This window comes from Rattus norvegicus, chromosome 7, assembly GCF_036323735.1.
Source record: "Rattus norvegicus strain BN/NHsdMcwi chromosome 7, GRCr8, whole genome shotgun sequence".
NCBI lineage: Eukaryota > Metazoa > Chordata > Mammalia > Rodentia > Muridae > Rattus > Rattus norvegicus.
Genome location: NC_086025.1, coordinates 76,629,039 through 76,653,719, shown reverse-complemented (window position 1 = coordinate 76,653,719; position 24,681 = coordinate 76,629,039). Strand labels below are relative to the sequence as shown.

At 37.0% G+C, this 24,681-nt stretch overlaps 1 non-coding gene across 1 annotated transcript; it reads right to left on the bottom strand.

Annotated features, from left to right (window-relative positions):
• Positions 1-24,177: 24,177 nt before the first annotated feature.
• LOC120094042 (U4 spliceosomal RNA) lies at positions 24,178-24,313 on the bottom strand. The gene has a single exon (XR_005487720.1). It is a non-coding gene; the product is annotated as a U4 spliceosomal RNA (small nuclear RNA).
• Between the last annotated feature and the right edge of the window lie 368 nt (positions 24,314-24,681).

Sequence of the window (24,681 nt, the reverse complement as noted above, 5' to 3'; positions counted from 1 at the left end):
TCTCTTTACTAGGACACTGTCATTACTGCTAAAGAGAGTATTTAGTGTGCATGTATGTAGATGATATGGAAATTCCTAATAGTCATTTCAGTTAAACAAAGGCTTGGAACACACTAGACAAGTGTCCTACCATTGAGCCACATGCTTAGTGTAACAAATATTCCCTGTATATAAAGTTTGAAATTCTTTTTCATTTACATTTATTTGTTCATTTAGTGTGTGAGGGTGTGTGTGTGTGTGTGTGTGTGTGTGTGTGTGTGTGTCTGTGTCTGTGTGTCTGTGTGTCTGTGTGTGCATTTCGATACATGCACAAGCTACAGTGTGGGTATGGTCAGAGGACAACTAATAGAAGTTAGTTTTCTCTACCACAGGGTTTGGGGGATTGAAAGTTTGTCAGGCTTAGCAGCAAGATTCTACTATATTTTCTTACCAGACCTCGAAGAATTTTATTAGTTTTATCCTCAAATCTCATAGAAATATATATGAATTGGTAGTTTACCATTTTGAAATATCTCTTATAATTTATAATTTTCTTAATTAACAAAAAAGTATAAATCTGAGTCCAAAAACTTAGCTATATAAAAAATAATATCTATTTATTATAATTAGTATTTAAATCAATATCCATGCCTCTCTTTTGCATTCAGCTAGTAAAAAAATGCCTTCTGTTATTGTGACCCATCAGATTATCAGATAAGGTTCACTGACTTATCGAATTATAGAAGGCTAATATGCCATTCATTCATTACTTATTACTTAGGATATCTGAGATTTCATTTAATTTCTCCAGCTTCTGTGTTCTTTGCAAGTGGGATTGTTCACCTCTACAATTCCCATGTGTTGGGAAATCAGGCCCAGGGCCATCCTCTTTTGATGTATCTCTTGAAACATCAACTTGTCCCTAGGAAATTACCTAAACAAGGTCAAATTAAGCATCTAATCACAGACTTCTCATTATAGACTAAATATTTCTATAGATTAACCAACATTCCTCTTCCTACTAGAACTCAAAACCCATCTCCAATCCACTGGGACACCTGGTATAAGCTATTTAAGATGCAATGTTGAGTATTTATTTTAAAACAAACAAAAAACAAAAATAAAACCCTCTAAGTTCAAAGACTAACTCTACACTTTGCAAAAATACAATGCCAAAAATTGCTGAAGACCAAACTCTTTCCTTTAAAACCTTCATTCTGCTTCCTTATAATTATGAGAATAAGTTTTGCCTTGCTCTGGTCAATGGTTTGCCTGATCTAAAGCCAAAGCTTCTTAAAGTGGTATCCCAGGTCTCTGGAAAGTTTAAAATACAAGTTCTCAGACTCCTTTCTAGATCTACTTAATCCACACTGTTGAGATGGGTCTAGCTATCTGTTTATAAAAGCTTCCTATATAACTGTGATATCTACCGTGCCTCAGAACCATAGGCTTAGTGGGATATCTTTCTCTACAACAAGAAATGTAAATCTGTGAGCTTTTTTCATTCATGCTGATAGAATACCAAAGATCATGTTAAAGGGGGAAGATTTTCTTTTGGCTCATTGTTTTCAAGGTTTTAGTTCAAAATCAGCTCATTCCATCCATTAGGCCTGAGAGAATGAGAAATTCCATGGTGCCAGGAAAATGTGATGCAGAGGCTACATGCTTTGCACAGCCAGGAAGCAAAAATAAAGAATGGTCCCAGAGGCAAAGTACTGCCATTAAGGCTATGTACCTGTAAATCTCTTTTGATAACTACATCCATGTATCTATAAACCCAATATAGTAACTCATGGGTGAGCTTGGTGCACTCATGACTTCATCTTCTCTATACAGTACCCTCAGCTCTCAACTAATCCTTCAACGTGTGAGTCTCTGAGGACTCAAACTTTAATAGCCTCCATACTCTCCAAATTCACTAATTTCTTGTCTTCTACATAAAATTAAAACTTCTATAAGAAAGAAACTCTATCTTTCACTTTATACAGATGAGGACAGGAGCGTAGAGAAGAATCATGAATATTTTTTGAGACTATTAATAAATAGGTGAACTAAGAACTGTTTTGTCTTCAAGACGCTGTTCCAGTTTTCAAAGGTCATAATTAAGATTAAAATAGGGAACTAGTAATAATTCATAAAATGGTTTTAACACTTTTTGATGATTATTACAGCCACTTGAGCTCAAGATCATTCTTAGGGGAATTAAGAACTGCCAAGGTTAGACCCACCAGTGCAGGAGAATATGGGGGAGGGCCGTAAGGGGGATGTATGGGGGGACTACCAGTATGGGGGAGGGGAAGGGAGGGGATGGGGGCTTATGGACAGGAAACCAGGAAGGGGAATAACATTTTAAATGTAAGTAAAGAAATATATCTAACATTTTTTAAAAAATGGGGTATAGAGCTAAATAAAGAATTCTCAGCTGAGGAATATCGAATGGTTGAGAACCACCCAAAGAAATGCTCAACATCCTTAGTCATCAGGGAAATGCAAGCCGGACAATATTGTGGATGCCAAGAAGTGCATGCTAATAGGTGCCTGATATAGCTGTCTTCCTGAGAGGCTCTGCCAGAGCCTGACAAATACAGAGGCGGATGCTTGCAGCCAACCATTGAACTGAGAATGGTGTCACCAATGGAGGACTTAAAGTTCTGAAGAATATGAAGGGGTTTGCAACCCCATAGGAAGAATAATAGTATCAACCAACCAGACACCCCAGAGCTCCCAGTGACTAACCCACCATCCCACGAGTACACAGGGATGGACCCATGGCTCCAACTGCTTATGTAGCAGAAGATGGCCTTGCAGGGCATCAATGGGAAGAGAGGCCATTGGTCTTGTCAAGGCTTGATGCTGCAGTGTAGGGTAACATCAGTGTGATGAGTTTGGAGGGAGTTTGTGGTTGGGTGGGGGTGCACCCACATAGATGCAGGGTGAAATATTGGGTTTCTGGAGTGGAAACTGGAAAAGAAGATAACATTTGAAATGTAAATAAAAATATCCAATAAAAGAAGAAGAAAAAAGAAGTGATGTATCATGCATTCTTTCCTAGGACAACTGTGTGTGTTTATAGGTTTATTCATTTACACAGTATGTATTGAAAACCTATTTTTAGGTTTTTTGCTATGTGCTGTTGGAGCTTGTTCAATAAGTAAGACACATTCTTATCTCAAAGAAATACATATTTCATTAGCTAAATTAAGTTAATTCTAAATCATTACACAAATATTTTGTGCATGACAAATTATTGGGAAATGAGCACATATAGTTTTATATGTCTTCTGACTCAGGATGAAGCTTAATTGACACTTGTAATTCTACAGCTTTATCAACGGCTTTAAAACGTGAACTCAGCTATTAATGATATATCATTTAAAATTCAAGTAATTAAATACTTGGGTTTTCTCCATGGTTTGGATTTCTAATTATACACTCATCATATTCATTTGGATGATACATAATTCTTTCAGTTTTCAACTATAATTCACTATATTTATTAACTAAAATTCCTGTGATTTTGACTAGGCTAGATAATACAAGCTATATATCATCATTATATCTAGCTAACATTATTCCCATAAGAGCAATTCAGGGCTCTCTCAAAGACACAGGGAAACAGTAAAGATTAGTAAAATCCATTGTTAATCAGATCTCTTTTAACCCGAGTTTATGGACATGTTAAGAAAAAAGATTTTTGTCCTGAACTACAGATTCATAGATTTAGTGCTATTATCGTAACAGTTTTACCTTTGTCTTTCTCCTTAGTTACCAGACTATTGAAACAATGGATCTCCAAGAATTTGAGTTAATACAGAAAGCTTTGCCAGGAGAAAGAAAAGACTGAAGCCTTAGGGGCAGTCAGAGGAGGAACTTAAAGCCAAAAGAGCAACTTGTCACTTGTCTCCTAGAGAAGTCTTTACAACTTGTCAGATGACCTTGGAGAGACTTAGAGCACAGACAGTGAGAGGAACCACCATGGCCAAAGTGCTTAGTTTTTTTATTTGGCTGATTGTTGGTGGCTTTTTATTTTGTTTTGTTTTTATTTATTTTTTTGTAAATTTTGGCTTCTATTTAAAACTTTCCCTCATGTCAGGACTCTAAAGATGGACTTTGGGCATGTCGGATCTCAGTGTTTCTCTTCCCTGTGACTATTAATCTGACTTTTTGTATGTATCAAGGATCAGTGCCAAACCTGGTTAGTTGGGACATTCTCTATGACCCTATGTCTAGTAATGTTATTTTGCTTCCTGATTGTACATGTAGACTTTTGTGGTCACAGGTCTTCCCACTTTGAAAGAATGGCCATGATAGTTCAAAGACTTTGCAGAATAATAAATAACACAAATATTATGGATATTCACCTAAAATCTTAACTTCCACCTCAACATAGACTAGAGGTAGTTGCCAAATATGAGTGATCATGGCCCATTAACACAGATTTTTGTTACCCTGAATTCCATGTTCCAATATGATAACAATTGTATGAAGTGTTATAGTAAAAACGAAGAAAATGTAAATCAAGACATTCTTAAACAGACTGGAAGAAAAAGAGAAGTGAGGAAATCTCAACCATAGGCATCATATATTATCAGACAACCTTATTAGCTTCTTGCTTGATATAAACTAAGGTTTCTATTGCGAGAGCCAAAGTTAAGTTTTAATTACTGTGCCGAAGAGATGAATTAAACAAAAATGCCTCTGCACTGTAAGCCCCTGCCCAAGTCCAGATACTTTCTGGAATGCTAGAGGCTATGTATATAAGATAACAAGCTCCATGTTTTCCTCCCTTAACAAATTTGTTTGAGTCAACTACATCAGATGTGCCTGGTTTCATATCAGTGGGAGGTACTTAGGCAGGAAATATGTCAAGATGTATGTTTACCCCTGATTGGATGTAGGCAGGAGTCATGCTGGGAAAAAGTACATCAGAATATTTCCTTGCCTCTGATTCGACCTGTTGTGAAACACAGTCATCTGGGTTCACTGTTACAAGCCTCTGCAAAATGTGACCGATTTCTATTTGGATCTTTAGAATGGACCCAGTCAGAGTTCATCATCATGACCAGTATTTAGTTAAAGCTCACTGTGAATTTTGGCTCAAAAAGTGTGGTAGTCATACCATTCTCTCACAATGGGATTAACACTGTTTGAAAATTCCAAAGAATAACCCAATTCTCACAGACATGTTAGATCACAAGTAAAAGAGGACAATAACAGGCTATTGATGGGTCAAAGATGGCCTAAAGTAATTTGGTTTTGGATTTACAACATTCCACCCTCTCTACATCATTGAAATTCTGATCAGTTAATCAGCCTACCAGAATGCTCTCTGCAAAGTGTCCATTTATTCCCAGGAACTTTCATTCACTTAGACCAAAGCTTATTGTGGATGTCATAGTCACTGTTTCATTGTTGTGGAGAGAAACCACAGCCAAGGTAACTTATAAAGGAAAGCATTTGTTGGGGGCTCTTTCAGATTGTTAGTTCATGACTGGCCTAGCTGGGAGCATGGTGCTGAAACATTAGTTAAGAACTCATATCTGATTCACAAACTACAGGCAAAGAGAGATAGAACTAACTGGGCCTGGGCGAACTTTTGAAACCTCAAAGCCCAACCCTGACACATCTCCTCCAACAAGAGTTACTAATCCTTCCAAACATTTCCACCAACTAGGGGAAAAACATTTAAATATATGAGCCCACGGGGGCCATTCTCATTAAGCTATCACAGCAAACATTCCTATGGTGGTTGATTGCTTACAAGTTAGCTCAACAATAAAATGGTATCTGAAAAAAATGATATGTTGTGGGATATTTGATCATACTGTTAACCCTGAGATTGTTTTGTTTACTGGAAGAAAAATAACTATTTCTAGCTATGGTGTGGGTCCCTCTGTCTGGAATACAAACAATGTCCTTAGCACATGCCTTTAATCCCAAAAAATGAAGGTAAGGTTAGTTTGTAAAAGGAAGAACCAATGTTTGAAAGTGATGTCTTTTGAAAGGCAAAGTGATGAATCAGAGAAAGATTTGACAGAATAAGATATACACAATTATCACAGAAAGAGAGAAGAAAGGGAAGCTACCTAAGAGAATATACTTAAAAGAGAAGGGGGGCAGACAAGGAAGGAAGTAGTTTTACCAGCATAATTATAGAGAAGGGTTTCAGAGAGAGAGGGGCAATGGGAGAGGGAGAGGGAGAGGGGAGAAAATAGCTAGATATATATTAAGACAAAACAAATCAGAAAATGAGGAGACAGAAGATTAGAACATTTTTCCAAAGTTAGTTTGAGGCCAAGAAGAGCAATTCAGAAGAAGCCAAGAAGCCGAGAGAGAAGCCATATTGAATCAGTCAACTGGGAGATGGGTGTGAACTAGAGCAGCTGAATTGAACCAGAAAGTCGGGTTCAGAAAAAGCTTATTCAGCAATAAGTCTGAGAAGCTGAAAACATTCTAGACCTAGATCAGATTGTATGGAAGCTAGAAGCTTCCAGGACTAGGCCTAGGTTAGCAGACAGAGGAGACAACAACTATACCAGACAAGTAAAAGTTACTTTTAAAATGATAAGAGAAAGGCAAAAACAGCAATACAAAGCTGGACAAAGGTGGCCAACCAGTGCAAATTTAGACGGTAGTAACATGTATGGTCCCTGAAAGTGATAAATAGCCCATATGCTAAGAAGAGAAAGTGAAATGAACGATTATTAAGTCAAGCACTCATTCTATAAATATTTTCCCTTTTCTTTGTCGTTTAGTGTTTTCAGCAAAGGTCACTCTAATGAATATGTATTACTATTATAATCATCAAAAATGCTTTGGGGTTTGAGCATTACTCAGATTTCCAGGCAATCAACTCACCTGCCAACTTCAAAAGAATAAATAGTTTAATTTCTTTATTATACCCTAAACCATGTGGTTTTCAAATTCATTCTGGCTGAAGTACAGAATTCAGAGAGATAGAAATGGAACCCCAAACCGTTACTCTGTGATCCTACCTAATGATCAGACTCTGATCTTTTTTTCATAATGTAAGAGCAAAGTATCATGAGAAACAACTGGGCAAAAAGGCAAGGCTGAAGGAAAGTCTATTTTTATATCTTAATTATGATTTTTAAAACATGATATACAAATAGCTAACATGATTATGTCATTCTTGACCAAATATGAACTGAGAAGAGAACCATTGCTAATTGCTCCCCTGAAAGCTAATCAAAACCTGTTGCTTGAAACAGAATTATTAATTTCATTGTTTAATAAGATGTGTCCTTTGGCCTCGAGGATAACTGAAGACAGTCAAGGATTTTTAGGCCAAAATGACAATATTGTTTTAAGTCAAAAACTCTAAGTACATTTCACATAAGTTGATTATATGCATGATATTAGCATATTTTTATTTTTTCTAAAATCAGATATTGTTGTTTTGGGGACTCAAATAACTAAATATCTCAAACTTTTCAACAACCCATTTTTTTTTTAAAAAAAGAACGTTTTAGGTGGGAAAAACGGTGAAAGAATGTACTTAACACATATGAATACAATTGTATGATGATGTCATACAGCTGAAGGCAGGTACAAGATAGAATAAGGCCTGTCATTGGATGAGAAGGAAGGATGGGAAAAGTTTGAGGGAAGAGGAGGAGACTGGAACGGAAGGAGACAGGAGAGGAAACCACGGAGAGAACATGGAGGCAGATGTTAAGATTTCACTCTACACCTTTACAGGTTGTTATGAATGTTCTTAAGGGATGGATATGTACAGGGCTTTGTTTGTTTGTATGGGCAATTATATCTTATCAATTGGTTATCAGAGGTTATAGTGTTGTGTGTTCTTTCTTGTGGTTCTTTCTCGTGTGCTCTTTCTTAATTAAGTTTAAGAGAGTATGTGGCAGCTGGGACACTAAGCCGCCACAGAATTGAGATGTATATTTCTGGCATGGAAACTGGATGGGTAGAGAGATTGTTGCCAGGCTCATAGAGAGGCCATCGGCAGTGTTATATGGGATGGAGCAGAGCAGGTGAGAGGCTTTGCTGACTGAGATTAAGATATCTACCAAATATCTTGAGGCACTGCAGTGCCGGACCTAGTGGGGGTAAAAGGCAGCCTTTTATTTTTTATATAATTTTACAACAACATACAACTAAACTGTAGTAGCCAAGAAAACGTATTTGATTGCTGAATTTAGAACAGAAATTTAAGGAGTGATCACTACAAAAAATGTGACAGAATTTACTTCTGAGGGGATGGAAAGGGTTGCAATGAACAGAGGATTATTGTAAGAATGGTGAATCACTGAAAAATAACACCCCAGGTTCAAATAGGTTGTAAAAGCAAAAAGTATTTATTCCACAGAAATCCACCATCCAAGGGTCTACCATTCATCAAAATTGCCCATTTGAGGTGATCCCAAAGACTCAATTAATGTAAATAAAAATATTCAGTTAAAAAGAAAAAAAGAGCCAATTAGGTGAATCCCAGGGAGGGATAGATGACCTTTGTCCCTATTGGGTGGCTCTATCTCTAGGGATACAGGTGTTTGAAGTATAGATTTCTCTTGAATTGCCTTCATTTCTGAGGACTTTACAGAATTTTTGGTGACTAACTATTTTTGCCTCAGGATAGATGGTGAAGCATCTCCTGATTGGCTGCCTGAGGGCTATGGTTTTCCCTCTAACTAGTCTATTCAGTTCTAGCAAACACAAACTTAGTCCTAGTGCCCTGAACTGGCATCTTGCAGCCTGTCCTGGAGTCAGCCTGGCTCAGCCCTCTCAGTATCAGTGTTAGATGACAAAATACTATTATTTTGACTGGTGTCAGGAATGTTTGTTATAATAATTTATTAAACCATACAAATATTTTAAACAAATGCATAAATATACAAGCATTATATTAAGCCTCTGCTTGCATCCAGTTCACTATTATCCCATTGTTCAGCAAAAATCACCTGGTCAAGCCATTGAAACTTCTCATTCTGAGAGTAGAGAGAGCTCATTAGACTCAAGAAGCTAACAAAATTTAGAAGATTCAAGAACTTCGTGAAACAATTTACAAAGATTCCTCTCAAGATTCTAAAAACAGTAATCAATTGTTGGTAGAAGAAATCTTGTACTGGATGAAGCTGCTTGGAGGCTGTGAGAAGAGCTCCAGGAATTCAGCATTTATGAGCTGGGCTGTCTGTGCTCCAGGTATCTTTGAGTCTCCTTACCATCCACAATCTTGTAAGAAAACCCAACAAACTCATTAAACAAGAGCTGGGTGAAATTATTTCCTTGGTTTGTCACCTATGCCCTGTTGTGGGTAAACACATAATAATTCATGTCTCTCTCTATAAAAGTCATACAATCATCACAAATGCCTATGTTTGTAAAATACTTGTTCAGTACACGGTATATAATGCACCCAATAATTGTTGGTGATGTACAGTAGCAGTAGGCTATACATCCAGTATAATTGAGACGAGGAAGTTAAAAATTATAGTAGTATTTATATGTATGTGTTTGTCATTAAAGATACTTTTTAAAGAGAATTTTTTTAATGGTAGATTTTGGAAATTTCATCATATTACTAAGAATTTATTACTTAGATAAGGATTGACTAACTTTGAACCTTTTATAAAAATGCAAAACAAATAGTGAGGAAACTATCATGAAGCAAATGAGTTTTTTTTAGAATCTTTAATAATGGTAGACAGTTGGTATAAATACTACATACAAATATGTGATTTTAGTGTGAAGAGTTTATTCTTTCCAGTGAAGTCTAATACACAACCTTGAATATATTGAACTTGAACTCCAAGAAGTAGGGAAATTCAAAGAAGTTTGTCAGTAAAGTTCTCCCTGGGATTGGCAAATAAATCTCACTCTTGATAAACAATAATGAACTGACATAGTATTATTGGACCTTGAAATAGCTTGAAAAGACTTTAGAAAAACAAAGGTTTTCACTGAACCTTCAGAATGTGAACTGGCCCTACCCATAATTCTACTTTCATGCTTAAACATGAAATGTATGAACTCAGGATAACTTGGGACATAGGCTGCCGTAGCTAAGAGAGATTAGAGATCCCTAAAAACTAGGAATACATAAGGATCCCATCAGATAGGAAGTGCCAAACCATTCCCTTTCAATGAATAACTTTATAGTTTGCTTTCCACTTACAAATCCATGGACAGAATATGTGTGTCTCCCCTTGGTCGTGAACCATTGGCCAATACAGTCCATGAGGGCAGTGGGAGCAGAGATGTCAAACAGGAGTTTCCGAAGTTCTGTGAGTACTTTTGGTGAATAATTAAAGCCTTATACAGTTTTGGAGAAGTGAGGGTAGGAACATCCAGGATGGGTACTGGCCAGCGGCTGGGGACTTAGGGTACTTGGAATGCATTCTTAGAATGACGAAGCTTTTCAAGAATCTCAGGTGCTGGCTGAACAAGTTTTGTCAGGAGAAAGGAAATTGGTCCTGTAATCTAGTTGAGGCAATTTGACATTCCACAGGTAGAGGTGTGTCTCGGAGGCTTAGAATTCCCCCAGACAAGGTCAGAGAAGGAGAATCCCAGCTAAAGAAGGGAGTCTCTCATATTGCACCAAGCCCAGAGGCTATCCTGTCATAGTAAACTTTGACCTTAATTAGCAGAGTTTTCTCACAAGAATATAACTCGGTTCTTTGTTTTTTTTTTTCTGATTTAAAATTTTATTTATTTATTTATTTTTATTAACTTGAGTATTTCTTATATACATTTCGAGTGTTATTCCCTTTCCCGGTTTCCGGACAAACATTCCCCTCCCCCCTCCCCTTCCTTATGGGTGTTCCCTTCCCAACCCTCCCCCCATTGCCGCCCTCCCCCCATAGACTAGTTCACTGGGGGTTCAGTCTTAGCAGGACCCAGGGCTTCCCCTTCCACTGGTGCTCTTACTAGGATATTCATTGCTACCTATGGGGTCAGAGTCCAGGGTCAGTCCATGTATAGTCTTTAGGTAGTGGCTTAGTCCCTGGAAGCTCTGGTTGCTTGGCATTGTTGTTCATAAGGGGTCTTGAGCCCCTTCAAGCTCTTCCAGTTCTTTCTCTGATTCCTTCAATAGGGGACCTATTCTCAGTTCAGTGGTTTGCTGCTGGCATTCGCCTCTATATTTGTTGTATTCTGGCTGTGTCTCTCAGGAGCGATCTACATCCGGCTCCTGTCGGTCTGCACTTCTTTGCTTCATCCATCTTGTCTAATTGGGTGGCTGTATATGTATGGGCCACATGTGGGGCAGGCTCTGAATGGGTGTTCCTTCAGTCTCTGTTTTAATCTTTGCCTCGGTTCTTTGTTAAAAGTATATCACTAATGTTTTTGTCTTCCTGTATAGAATCAATTCTGTTGATGACAGAATTTCATCTTTAAAATAACTTTGTTCGTAACTATTTCTTCTACATTTTGTAGTTTGCTTGCTATTGAAGTTCTATCTCAGCTATCCTTTCCAACACACAGGTTTGGCTCTTTTCTGTCAGTCTCACAGGGTTTACCTCTAGTAGCAGAGTCCGTTGCTTTCCTCTGTGTCCTCTTCACTCTTTTTAGCCTGGTATTTATGTCACAATTGCTACTGAGATATATTAGCACACATCTAGTGATGTAGAACAGCATAGATGTCTTACCTTCTATTTCTAGAAAATAAAATTCCTGAGGTAAGGTGTCAATAGACTCTGAGAAATAATGTCCTTGATTTCTGAGATTATTGTTGTTGTTGTTGTTGTTGTTGTTGTTGTTGTTGGTGGTGGTGGTGGTGGTGGTGGTGGTGGTGGTGGTGGTAGTGGCTATGTGTGTGTGGGTGTGCATGCACACATGTGAATGTCAGAGAACAATTGTGTGGAGTTAGTTCCCTTATTTTCTACTTTTATGTGGGTTCTATGGGTCAAACTCAGGTCACTGGGCTTATAGGGCCAAAGTCTTTACCCACCACACTGTGATTACCCCAATTTTACTTCTTGATGTTTCCTGCATTCCTTCATGCTTGTCTCTTCCTCTCCAATATGCCATTTTTTAGTAAATAGAAAGGAGGGGTGAATGTGATTAAAACATTATATCCATATATGAATATTAAGTAAAATAATTTTAATAAAGAGACTGCCCGAAATTCAAGGTTGTGAAGCTCCATCAAATGTTTGGACTAGGGAGACCAGACAGCCTCATGATGAAAGGTCATGATTTGAGATGAGGTTTTAAGGAACAGGATCCAGATAAACTGAAATATTCTATAAACCTTGAAGTGAGGAGAGATAGGAAAACTAAAAATAAGACCACTTTTGGTGAAGTGTATGAGGACGGCCTTGTCTCACCTAGAGACATGTTTAAGGAAGGAACAGGAAAGGAGAGTTGATAAATTTGAAGATTTCTGTAACACGTTCAAAAATAGCAAAGAATTTACAGCTGATAACACAGATTCTAGGTGCTTCCTCGGGCTTCTGAAGAGCAGATAAACCAGGGGAGATGTCTGGAAAGAAACATAGCTGTGGCACGCAGCAATAACAGGGAGACACTACTGACTCCTATGACAGTTCCGCATGCGGAAAGAGTGGGTCTAAGCTATAGCAGAGAAAAGTGAACAGAGGACAGACACTCCAGGAAAAATCATGGTTTATATTGAGTTAATAATTGAAAAGGGAGAATGTTGACAGAAGCACCAATGATGACTGTGTAAAAGGCACAAAAGATGTTCAAAGGGAGGACAGTTGGGTGTTTGAGGATGTAGGACTACATGGATAGGCTATTGTATGTTTTAAATCATGAAGAGGCAGATGCTGCTTATAAAATGGAAGGTATACCTTTATAGAAGGTATGATTACTATATTTGAAAAGCCAGTCACACAGCGAGCGAGAACAAGCACAGCACCCTTCTAAATAGGTTCTCACACCCACGTGTGAGGGCAGGTGAAGTCTGAGCACCAGGAGGTCATCGCAGTCAGTGCTCAGACTGTGATGCTGTACTCTTCACTCTACAACACACTTCCTCTGGGGACCCCTGACTCTGTGGATACAGCCTGCATAGAAACCCTAATATGATTCAGATTGTAGAGCCTTTTCGAGATATACAGGTCAGGCATAATGTCAAGTTGAAGAAAATTCTTTCCACCAAATGCCTAATGAGGTGCTGGGGCCCTTTTGTCATTAATAGATAATCATCTGAGAAACAAGTCATGCTGCCAGAGTATAGGATGCAGACAGGAATACCATACACAAAGATCCAGGCTTGGAATTTGCTAAACATTCTTTCAACTAGTGTTAGTTTTCCTTCAATCAAAGTATTGCTTGAAATTAACAGAGCTTAGGCTCATGGATAAAACATGATTTATCCAGACCAAATAGAATCGTATGTGTTCAAAGGGAAATTAATGAATACTGGTGGATGCCTAGCAACACCTTCTATGAACGGCAAAGCTTTCCTTTCTTATTTTCCGGCTTGTAGCATCAATTGTCAGTCACTCGATAACATTTTGTTGCTATGGGGATAGGTAGGATAATCTATTATTGTGGCTTTAGTTATTCTTTTTCTGTCCCAATTTTTTCCACCAGATTGATAACTAAAGTGGCCATGAACACCAGATACCTGCTTTATGTTCTGTGTTTACACACTTCCTCATTGTTCAACTGTCATATAAAAAGTCAGTATGAAGCTTTAACTTGCCAATAACTTTTGCCACCTTCTACTTGGTAAATTTCTGTTTAGCTTTTGACTTTTTAGTTCTTATTCCCCATAGAGAAAAACATGTCTTCTGTCTTTTTGTTTAGGTTTGGTTTTTGTTTTTCACTTTGAGACAGGATTTCTTTGGGTAGTCTTGGCTGTCCTAGAACTCACTCTGTAGAGCAGGCTGTCCTTAATTCAGAGATTATCCTTCTACTTTTGTGTGCTAGTGTTAAAGGGTGTATCACTGCCTGACAAAATACTTGTACTATACAGTAGTAATCCCATTAAAACCAGTCAGGGATAAAGAGATGTCTGAATGGAGAAAGCATTTGCTAGACAAGACTTAAGACATAAATTTAGACTCTCAGCACCCACAGAAAACCAGACATGGTAGTGTGTGTATAATCCCAACATGCCTATGGCAAGATATGAGGTAGAGGCAGGAAAGTCTCTGGAAGCTTGCATGACAGGTAACCTGGAATAAACAGTAGTGAACAAGAAATTCTCTCAAACAAAGTGGAACTTGTGGAACTGCCAAAGATCAGCCTTAGCATGGAGAAGGGGGTCTGGGAGCAGCTAAAAAAGCAACTTGAAGTCAAATAGTGTCTTCCAACCTAGCAACCTAGGTTAGCAGCCTAGGTTCTGCTGAGATGGCTTTACACACACACACACACACACACACACACACAGGGGCGAGGGAGGAAGGGAGGGAGAGAGCGAGAGCGAGAGCGAGAGCGAGAGCGAGAGCGAGAGAGAGAGAGAGAGAGAGAGAGAGAGAGAGAGAGAGAGTCTGTGTGTCTGTGTGTCTGTGTGGGTGTGCGCATGGATGTGAATGCACACGCGCACATTCTGCTCTGCTCTAGGCAGCTTTTCCCTGCTGTTCTAAAAACTCTCTGGTTGAGACAATTCTCTTTGCAGGTAAAAATTCTAAATGCTATCTAGATAGCTTGTGACTTTTCTGATCAAAGTAAGAAAGGCTATTATAAAAAATTATTGGTTCTGACTAAGTCAGAAATCCTGGTAAGTAAAAACTCTTTAAGAGCTGTTTTGCTCTTCAGAGGTTTCCAGAGAGCTGAGCTCTTGCTAGAGAAAACTTCTAAAGAACTGCTACTGCTTTTTGCTTGCTCATCTCATGCAGACAAATAGCCCAGTTTTTATTTACATAATCAATTCAGTTATTTATTCCGGATTCCCTTTGGATTATCTTTTGATTCTTAGGAGGTAGGAAACATTCATTTTTTTCTTAACATTACAAAGGAATTCAGAGATCGGTGCCTTTCTTAAGCACAGAAGATAAGCTAGCTGGTTGGGACCCTGCCCTGAAATTACCATCTCTACCATACCTGGGCCTAACCCTGCTGTGTCCCAGGCTGACGTAAACTTAGGAATCTACCTTTGTATGTCTATGACAAGTTAGCCCATAGTATTGTTGCCTTAGTTCCTTTAGATTTATGAAGCCCCTCATAATTCATATTGCATTCTTATATTTTGCATAATTGAGAAATTATATATATATTGAACTCCTGTATTTAGAGCTCTTTTCCACAGCCTTAAGGGTTGTCCTGAAGGTCCCAGCATTTACCATTTTGCTGAGACATTAGCCACACCTTCGCCTCCTGGACTTGAGTTATCTCAGATTATCATGGAGTCATTAAACACTAACAGAGAGGACATTCCTTGGAGCAATGTGAAAATATATACATTATGTAAAGAAGCCTCATGCCCACAGGCTCATACTGGGACCTTCAACCGCAGCTCTTTGATTTTCTAGTATGAGGTCTTGTAAATCAGAGCCACAGATTCCTTAACTAGGAGACACAAGATGGCATCTTCATTACAGATTCTGAGAAGGGATGCAGTAGATTATTTTCTTGGTTCACTAAGTCTTAGCTGATTTGCTACCAGCTGACCTAAATGAAAAGGCAGGTTGAGGTGCAAGTAGAGAAAAAAGGAGGGTGCACAGCATGATCTGAAAAAGAAGCAGATATGTCATAGGAATTACTTGCTGGAGAAATTTCTCCAAGGACAGTCATACTTCTCCCCGTTCAACAGTGAATGTTTTCACAATTGAGCCATCAGGACTTAGAAAGAAAGCAGTAAAATGGTGGGGTTTTTTAGTGAGAAAAGAATGAACATAAAACAGTGTTTTAAAGGCTATGATTATTGTAGTAAGTCTGTAAGAGAAAAAGGAGTTTTCATAGAGAGATGACAGATACTTCACAGAAACACCAGTGCAAACAGTTTTTATATCTTGTCAGTCACAAGCATGATTTTTTTTTGGAAAGCAGAACTGCTATTTAAGGGACCATTTATTAAAAAAAAAACCCTCCTCGCTAATATGGAATCTTTATTTATGTACGTTCTCAGACTAGGGTATTGTGAGTTACAGTAGAGTGGGGTGGAGTGGAGACAAGGGAAAGAAACCAAATTTCACCCACACAAACTCAAAGAGCATGCTCTTCTATATCAATTAATTTGGTTTTTCCATTGTGAGTGTGTATGTGTGTATGTGTATGTGCTGTACATGTTCATGTGTGTGAGCATGCCGCAGTGTACATCAAAGGTACAGGGGTCAGAATACAACCATACCTGGTAGTCTTCACCCTGTTTGAAACATCTTATAGATTAACTTTTCTTCAGTCCGGCTAGCTAAACCACAAGCTCATTAACATTCTCCTGTCTCTACTTCCTATCTTTCCATAGATGTACTGGGATTTCTGATGCTTATGCCAAACATCCGGCTTCTATATGGTTTCAAAGGATATGTGTTTGAATCCACGTATTTGAATTATAATCAGTTTTTTCAACTTAGCCTAATCTTCTTGGCTCTAGATTTGGGTTGTGTAGACAGGGTGTCTTGTAATCTGGACTGGCCTCAGATTTCTTATCTATAAGCAATTATCTTCTGAGTGCTAGGTGTGAATCACTATGGCCAACTCCAGATGAACATGTTTTTCTTTTCTGTTAACTAAACTTATTTTTACATTTCATATACATGTACCGTATTCAAATCATTTGCTCCTTCTATACTCCCCATCCCTTCTTAAATTCATGACCTCATTTCTATATGCTGAGCCCATTTTGCATTGCATGAATGTATATGCATTTAGAGCTTCAGGAGATTCCCCTAAGAAGCCTTTTCTGGATTGGAGGCTATGACCATGTCTTAAGACACCAGGGAGCCTTAGGTATTTGGGGATATTATTCTCCCAAATTCCACTTTTTATTTCACCTTTTAAAGTGTCTCTACTATATTACTAGGGCTTCCAAAGAGTACCACAAAGGTGTGCCTGAGAAAATATAAGTTCATTGTCTTAGTCTCCAAACCAATAAACTGATTTACTGGATTATTCCAAGGAATGTACAGAAGAAATCTATTATTTGACTGAGATTATAGAAGGCACAAGGTGAAGCCATTCATGGAGGAGTGGGTTATGAGGTCCCACCCCTAGCTAAGGAGCTACTACTGACTGTTGATGACTTACAGGTAAGGGAAAGTCAGGACTTTTAAGGGTCTGACCCCTTGTAAGTGAAACATGCTCTGATAAGGACAGTTGTGTTGGATTAAGTCCTCTGATTTTAACTTGATTACTTCTGTAAAACTGTTCACTCTTAGGGATAGAGAGGTGGCACTATGGTTAAAAGTGCTTGTTGCTCTTCAAGGGGATCCAAGTTTAGTTCCCAGATCCCATATTAGGTAGATCATAACCACTTATAACTGCAGCTCCAGAAGATTCAACTCTTGCCTTAGATTATAGAAGGCACAAGATCAAGTCATTAAACATTCTAGAATGTATTTCTAGCATCTAGAAGTACTCCCATAGTGAATAGATATATGCACATACACATAAGTAAAAATAGTGTATAGAAGCTGATCTCTCTAATATTATGACAAGCTGAGGCGCAGGAGTTAGGATTTCAATGTACAGAGGTGAAGGACAAGATGTAATGTGTAACAAGGTCCAAAGACAAAGGAATTTTGCTAAGCCAACAAACAAATATCTCTTCACTCTATTTGACATAACAGGTAGTCACACATTAAAATCTACTTGCGGGGAATATTTTATACACTATAACCTTTTGCTTTCATCCTTTTAACCCAAAATGCTGGCTGGGCCATATCTTCCTTTCCCTTATTTCTGTAACTCCCTGAGGACAGTACTGCCACTATATTTAACTCACAGAAAATGCTAGATCCTTAGACTAGCTTCCTAATATAGAATCAACAGTGCTTCCAAATGTTAACCAGAAAAAAACTAAGTTATTGATCATTTAAAATGATCTATTAAGTTTGCAAAGTGCTTTTTATTCATTATTTGGTTTTATCCAAAATGCTTATGAAGCAGATATTATTTTACCTTATTAGAAATTAGAGTTAAGGCTAAGAGATTTTTCTCAACATTGTTAGTATTAGAATTGTTTTAGTTCATTTAAATCTGGGAAGTCTGATTTTACATGGAGTAAGGCTATACTATGTTCACAAGTGCAAGTGCTATCTTTCTTCTTTGATGCCATAGTTAAAGTGGCAACTGATGCAGAAGAGGACGTTTTAAGCCATAAATGGTGATACCTGGTCACGTGAACATCTTTCCCAGGAACCATGCTCCTTGGGCATGAGTGTCCTCTACTGTTATAGTCTCTCACCTGTACCCAGTCTTCCAGTAGAGATGACCAAAGGCAACCTACTTAATGGTCAAAATATAGTGGTCAAATTTGGAAGTGAAAATATTTTAACACCAATTAAAGATAGGTCATAAACACCAGTAGATTTCTCTATATAGGGAAAGCACTTAGAACTTCATACCATGCCTGTTCTGCCCAAAGCATTGTAGGAGGAAAACATTCTTAGTGTAAATTATAATAGAAGAAAGAAAGAAAGAAAGAAAGAAAGAAAGAAAGAAAGAAAGAAAGAAAGAAAGGAAGGAAGGAAGGAAGAAAGAAAGAAAGAAAGAAAGAAAGAAAGAAAGAAAGAAAGAAAGGAAGGAAGAAAGAAGGAAAGAAAGAAGGAAAGAAAGAAAGAAAGAAAGAAAGAGGGTTGGGGATTTAGCTCAGCGGTAGAGCGCTTGCCTAAGAAGCGCAAGGCCCTGGGTTCGGTCCCCAGCTCCGAAAAAAAGAACCAAAAAAAAAAAAAAAAAGAAAGAAAGAAAGAGAGAAAGAAAGAAGAAATCATAATACACTTGTGAAGTGGAAACTTCTGGTTTCTTTTGAAAGTCAGTTATGTCAAATATGTTTTGCTAAGGCACATGGATGAAAGAATGTTTTGTTGAAACAAACACAAATGAAAGGATGTTTTGCTAGAGCAAACATGTGAAAGAATGCCTGATGTTCAATACGAATATAAATGTGATCCCACAGACAATGAGAACTTGAGCATTGATTTACTTTGCCCCGCCTTGCTATTCTTTGCTAACTACATGCATGTATTGGTTTGTCTTACATTGTGTTGCTGAACTTTTCTTGTGGTGATGCCATATAGAGAAACTTGCCAAAGAACTTCTCATGAGGTTCCTGTGGCTTATTGCTGCTTCGAGCAGTTTTGCGAGTCTTGCAGTATCTTCTGGACTGAACTACCCTTACTGGTTCATATGTGGTGACTGCCAAGTGGACTGCACTGCTGATTTGTATTTGATCTTGGCTATGGGATGAATTACTGATATTCTGAAAAGGAAGATTGGACTGACCCACAAAGAACTATTTCTAAACAGGTCTACCTCCCCTGTGTCCTAAGAACTTTCTTTCCCACTACCTCTGTTGGGTGGTGGGCTAGGAAGGAGGAGGAACACTTATTAGAGTAGGTTGAAATAATTAATGTCTACATACCTGCTTACATTTGAGAGTGGCATATCCCAAACCCCCATTGAGATGAAATGGCTGCAACTGAAATCTTGACAGATCTTGTTCTATGTAACTCTTAATCTGCTAATTAATCTATATTCTTTATCACCCTCTTATAATATAACTAGCAAATATATTTAGTTAATTTCTGTAAACAATTCTAGCAAATTCCTGAAACTAAGGAGAGTAGGTATCATGGAATCGTCCAACTTTTAGCTCAGTCAGACAGAAGGTAAGAGTAATCTAGAAATCTATAGTTTTCAAATCATATCAGAATCGTGGTAGATTATCTAGTCAAACAAAAAAAAAGTTCTTAAATGGTGGGATTCTAAATAGCTTCAGATATAAAGTAAATAATTAAATATTTAAATTATTATTTATCAAATTGTAAGATACTAAATTGACATCTGTAGAGTTAAAATGCTCATTTTTGTGGGAACACCCTGTACTTTTGCATACAAAAGTATTTGTGTTTAGTGAGTGCAAATATATAGAAATTTTATTTTCACGTATAAGCTCAGAAAAGATGAGAACTTGATTTGAGAGAATCCCATAGTCTCTAATCAGAAGTGTTAAGACGTTGAGCAACTGTGTTTGACCATTTACATCAAGTACAGAGTATGTGAAGATGCTGCATAATTCAGAGAGAGGAGGTGAGGGTGCTGTAAGGGGTCTACTTGTTTCACTTCTGATGGCTCCTCATAAGCCTCAACAAACTGTGTATGTTCCACTCTGTACCTCTTAGTGAAAACCCTGGTTCCTCATTGCAGGAATCTGTCCTTAACTATTTTTATACTTTCTTAGTTATTACAATGCAAATTTCTTTCTTTTGGGAGTAAGAAATCTTTCTCAATGTGCTTCCTTGGGCAGAGAAGCAGGATAAAAGTAATGAATAATGTGTTTTGAGTTTTTACTATGTAAGGGACACTTTACTGAGAATTTACTATGTCATTTATTCCCTATAAAAGTCAGAAGTCACTATTAGTGTTTATTTCTATTTTACATGTGATTTTCTGAAAGCACTCAATCAGAACATTACAGAATGAAATTGTGAACTTTGCCTTTCTTATTCTGAGTCCTGTGGTTCCACTGTATAACATCCTGCATTGCTGTGGATTGTTTTTAATGCACACAAGTACCCATTGGAACTGAAAAATTGCCCCAAAAGCAATATTTCTAAGCCTTTTATGTATAGCTGCTTTATTCAAAGGACTAAACAGAAGGGTGTAAAAAGTAGTCAGCACAATTCATCTTCCTTCTCTGTACACTGGATTAGCTCATGACTCTCTTTTCAACAAATCTATTTCCAAATAATGAGTGAAGACGGAATTTGTACATTCCTTCTAGTGGCTTAATTGGGTGATCAATGTGCTGAATTACTTCTGTACATTTATAAAAAGATAATATTAACAAGAAAGAATAACACTGACACATTAAAAGATATTTCAACTATCTATAAAATGACTTCTAGCCAGTCCAAGATTGCTTAGTACTAATTAGTAAGGACCACTAAGAAATCATTTATAGATTTTTTTGTGTGAGTGTTCAGGGATACTAATGGGTTTTAGAACTACTTGGGACTTTCCTGGGGTCAAAGGAAGAAAATAAAGTATGAAGTGATAACAAAATATATGAGGTGACTAATGGACAGGTTGTATATAAAGAGATTCCAACAGAAAAACACTGAATTTTTACAGCATGTATTTAAACAAATAGGAATCTCACTGGCATAGCCTCTTGTCTTCACTTAAGAGCAAGGAGTGGTGATAACATTGTATATAGTCATCTTCCATATCAGATTCTTAATGATTTTTCTGTCAGTGTGTCACTAATCCCAACCACCGCTATAGCCACTGTCACCCTTAGCTGACATGTGTTATGAAAGCTAATGAGAAGATAATGTCACTTTGATATCGCATCAAATTGATGACTTGATTTCATGAAGCACAAATCAATTTTCTATATAATTGTATGGTAAATATCAATACCAATACCAACCCATCTAATGGCCAGATTATTCTTTAACACTTTACATTTCAGCCATCATAATAAATAATAAATGATATTAAATCATATGAAGTGAAAAGAACATGTCATATTTTAAGTATAATTACATTAGAGGACTTTATTTTAAATTGCACAATGCATGTCTCACTATATATAACAAGTAAGAGTATATAGATTATTAATTAACATGAATCAATAAAGTAATGTGAATGACATACAAAGCAGGTTGAGTTATCAATGAAGCTAATGAAAAAGCTTGCATGAGATTATTAATTGCTTAATTGATTCTGCCTCTCAAACAATTAAGTCTAAATATCTATGCTCATTAAATTAATTGACTGCATTATTAACAACTCTGCTATACAATGATCATTTCTGTGTGGCTTGGAGTACATACGTTTTATATGAAACTTGCTTGGCCTACCATGTAACTCTTACATACTGTTCTTATATTTGAGGAATTCTTTTGTTTTATATAGGATGTAATTGATATTTCTCAAATATAAAAAAATCACATTTTTAGGTGTGTCAGGCTCCATCCCTGTAGTAAAATTAAGCTTGCTTCCAGGCTTATTTAAAGAAGAGAGCCATAAAAAATGAATAGATTTTTCTCAAGAGCAAAATAATTCAACAAGAATAATTTGTGCATAGTGGCCTATCACGTAAGCACACTGTGGCTGTTATATGATATGTATTTGCTAAAGTATACTCTGCAAAAATTTTGACTTCAATATCTTATCTCTAAACTCTAAATTATAATCTCTTAATCTTAAGAATTCACATCTGAAATATATAATTTTCTGTTTTGTTTGGAAAAGATCATTTGAAAGATCCAAAAGAAGTTTGAGTAGTAAAAAGGGAAGAGTGAAAGTGTTTATGAATTGGAAAGCAATATATTGAAACATTTTTAAGGAGATGCCAGAGAGAAATATGTAGTGTGGGAGTGTGATCTCATCTCAGAACCATATAGAATATTTACCTCATCGTATTTTGATTTGCTCTCCATTGCATGGAAAACTCTCCATGACTTAGAAAAACAACTATAGAATTGCAAGATTCGCCGCCTTGCTTTCATGATTCCCTGTTACCCTTTCACGTGGTGTGGTGTGTGTTCTGTTAGCAGTTTAGAATCTGTTAGTTCTCTCTTCCACATGATTAGCAAGTATGCGAGATAAGCTCCTAGGGTCAACGGCTCTCAACTTATGTTGCTCTGTGAGAAACATACATCCGGATCCTTATCTTTCCTCACCTCTCACCTTCCTTTTTTTTCCCTCCAGAGCTTTTATTACAAGAAAGAACATTCTGTGGGAAAACTATGTAGAAAATCTGAGTGTTTAAAAATATACTAAACAGGTCAGTTTAAAGAAGGGTGACTCTCCATCATTCTGTCCATCACTACTGTATCATCTCCTTCATTCCCTGAGGAAGTTGGCTCTCTGTTTGTGAATTCTATGTCAATAGATTCAACCAACTATAGACCAAAACTATTTTTTTAAAAATTGCATGTTACTGAGCATGTTTACACTTTCTTGTCATTGTTCCCGAAAACTACAATATAACAGATATTTACATAGCTTAGAATTGAGTGTTTCCTGTAATTTTGAAATGATTTGAGGCATTTTGGAGGATGTGTTTAGTTGATACACAAACACTTTAGTTTAAGACCTGTAATATCCACCAATTTTGGTGTCCACAGAAGTCTTAAAACCAATTCTCTGACAATAAAACTAATGGTTTTATTTTAAAAGATAGTAAAACTACCTTTAAAATATCTTTAGATTATAAATCCAATAAAAGTAAAGGACAACAAATAACTTCATCATGTTACATACACACAGATTCTTATATATTAAGGAATGGTAAAGGTTTACATACCTTCATTCTTATTGTGGTATTCAATGAGACCGTGAGAAAGAAAAACCTGCAAATAGCATCTGAGCAATACAAAACTAAGTGTAGACTGATGATATAAAAAAAGAAATATGTATACTAGAATACCTCGCCTTTAAAATATTTAACTGAAGATACTATCTATATAGTTTTAATAATACATGTAAATTTATAAGTGTAACTACATATAGTTTTCAAAAAATGACAAAAGACAAAGCTGTGAAAACTTTAAAACTCATTCAAGGAAATACAACACTTATTCTTGGGATAGTCTATAAAAGTTGGGTCTTAAATCATAAATAGAATTTGTAATGCTTGCATTAGTATATATCCATTGTGTATATAATAGTGGGTTTTCTGACATTTTCGTATGCATGTGTAATGTTTTTGAGTCACACTCACTCTCATTGATTACTCTCTTGTTTCTTTCCTGCTCCTGCAGATCTCTTCCTCTTCACAGCCTTTCTACTATTATGCCTTTTGTCCCACGATGATCTGGTGAATTATCTAGGGCTGTTCACTGGAACATAAGTGGGGATTTATTTACAGGAACATGAGCTCTTTAGCAGTAGTAAAGCAACTAAAGAAAATGATTCCCCATCAATCATTATATACACATAATACACAGAGAAGAGTTGGGGAGAACACGAACTTCTTTCCCATATGTGACAAGGTGATGGCAGGAATAGATTGAACTGTAACACAGACATGCATAGTTTTGGAAAAGTTCTTATAGCAGGAAAAGCTGGAGACAAGAGGAAAGGGGTAAGTGGTTCACATTGATCATTCACAATTTGTTTCTTTAACAGGCAAAGGTTGCCATCCTTATTCTAGTACTTTTCTACCTACCTGATGTTTAGACACACACACAATACTTAAGTTTTCAATCAGCAATAATCACGCCTCAGATAAACATCATTGGCTAGGATACTGCCACTGTGCAAAGCTTAACACAATACTTAAAATAAAAGCAACAGACCTAATAAAATGAGCCAAAGAAAATTAAAATTGGTGGGAGGGAAAATCAGTCAGGATATATGAGAATAAATAGAGAGAGAGAGAGAGAGAGAGAGAGAGAGAGAGAGAGAGAGAGAGGAAGAAAGGAAGAAAGAGCAAGCAAAAGTTAAATCTCTGAAATTTGTTTTAATATGGAATATTAACATTCACTTGAGAGTTTTTGTCTTCCTCTTTTTGCAGATGAACTAGGTACATATGAAAGGTTGTTTTTTTTTGTCACTGGCAAATTGCAAGCTATTATGGCCAAATTATGTGTAAAGAACTCATTGATAGATTCCAAGACATTCAGATAAGTATAA